The following is a 1,849-nucleotide window of genomic DNA, read 5'->3' as shown; positions in this document are numbered from 1 at the left end:
TGCAGAAGAGCCTATGCCTACTGTACATCAGAAGGATGTGTGGGCCAGGCGCAGTGGCCCACCCTGTAATCCCAGCACACTTTGGGAGGCCCAGGCGGGCGGACTACCTAGGGTTGGGAGTACGAGGCCAGCCTGGCCAACGTGGTGAAACTCCGTCTCTACTAAAAATACAAAAATTAGCCAGGCATGGTTGCGGGCACCTGTAATCCCAGGTACTTGGGAGGCTGAGGCACAAGAATCGCTTGAGCCCGGGAAGCGGAGGTTGCAGTGAGCCAAGATTGCGCCACTGCACTCCAGCCTTGGCGACAGGGCAAGACTATTTCTCAAAAAAAAGAAGGATGCATGTTCTGAGTGATGGTATAGAGCTTACGTAGAAGTAATAAACCGCCAGCGAAGCAGCACCGCGCTCACCAGCACGCCACTCTGAACAGGCAAAGCCCAGAGTGCTCGCAGCTAAGCCCGGGAGAGGCGGGGCTGGGCTGCGGGGCGGAAGCTGGAATCCGGCGGCTGCGGAAACGCGACCTCTGCGGGGCAAGATGGCGGCGCCCCGACAGGTCTGGAGCACGTACGTGGCGGGGCTGGAGGGACGGATTTCAGGTGATCTGGGCGGAGGACCCAGGGCAGCATGTCCAGTTTCTTTGCTGGAACCTGCCTGCGGGCCTTTGGTCTGTAAGGGAGCGACTGTGGCCTCTTCTTTGCATAGATCTCGGGCACGGCCCTTCAACGGGCAGCAAAAGCTGCAACTAGGTGATTCCTCATTGCCGAGTTGAGTGGTTTACGAGGCTTAACTAGAGCCCTTAACCAGAGCCTAAGGGCAGTCACGCTTCCCGACTCGGGATTGGATCCTGGCTCTGGAGGATAGACTGCAATGTAAGAGCCCCTGAAACTCCTCAGAGGCCAAGATAAACCCAGGGGTCCATTGTTAGGGCTGGTTTTTTTTACGAGTTACTCTTTAGCCAGGGGACCCATCCTTATCCTTTTTTAAATTTTATTTTAAATTTTGAGATGGAGTTTCACTCTTGTTGACCAGGCCGGAGTGCAATGGCGTGATCTCGGCTCACTGCAACCTCTGCCTCATGGATTCAAGCAATTCTCCTGCCTTAGCCTCACAAATAACTAGGATTACAGGCGCCTGCTACAACGCCTGGCTAATTTTTTGTATTTTTAGTAGAGATGGGGTTTCACCAAGTTGGCCAGGTGGGTCTCGAACTCCACCTCAGGTGATCCATCTGCCTCGGCCTCCCAAAGTGCTGGGATTACAGGCGTGAGATACCGGGCCAGGCCAACCCATTCTTGTTCTATTAGTAACTTAAGATGTTATCACTTCTAGCACGGATTGGTTCTGGACAAATTGCTCTGGAGTTTGTGGGGAAATACACTGTTGCCTTTACTTAGGATGAAAAGAATTGGAATTGTTACTGAGGTTTATTTATATAAGTAACAGGCACTGGGCTAGGCGCTTCCATAAATCAGTTAAATCCTCACACATTTCCTATTATATGGGACCTGTTATTCACATTTTACAGTTGTGGAAACGAGACTTAAGACAGCATAGAGGCTGGGTGCAGTGGCTCACAACTGTAATTCCGGCACTTTGGGAGGCGGAGTTGGGTGGATCACCTGAGGTCAGGAGTTTGAGACCAGCCTGACCAAAATGGAGAAACCCCATCTCTACTAAAAAAAAATACAAAAAATTAGCTGGGTGTGGTGGCAGGCACCTGGAATCCCAGCTACTCAGGAGGCTGAGGCAGGAGAATCACTTGAACCCAGGAGGTAGAGTTTGCAGTGAGCCTCTTGTACCATTGCACTCCAGCGTGAGCAACAAGAGCGAGACCCTGTCTCAAACAAA

General features: G+C 52.0%; 1 protein-coding gene across 2 annotated transcripts in view; it reads left to right on the top strand.

Moving 5' to 3' along the window:
• The first annotated feature begins 317 nt into the window (after positions 1-317).
• Positions 318-1,849, top strand: part of RPAP1 (RNA polymerase II associated protein 1) — a 26,925-nt gene continuing 25,393 nt past the window's right edge. Inside the window, exon 1 of one of the 2 annotated variants that reach the window (XM_017531009.2) lies at positions 318-565. The gene's annotated coding sequence lies outside the window, so the exon portion shown is untranslated. The remainder of the gene's footprint in view (positions 566-1,849) is intronic. The other variant, XM_017531008.2, reaches the window with a different exon arrangement.

Source organism: Cebus imitator, unplaced genomic scaffold (assembly GCF_001604975.1).
Source record: "Cebus imitator isolate Cc_AM_T3 unplaced genomic scaffold, Cebus_imitator-1.0 Scaffold70, whole genome shotgun sequence".
Taxonomy (NCBI): Eukaryota; Metazoa; Chordata; class Mammalia; order Primates; family Cebidae; genus Cebus; species Cebus imitator.
This window is presented reverse-complemented; position numbering and strand designations above follow the sequence as displayed.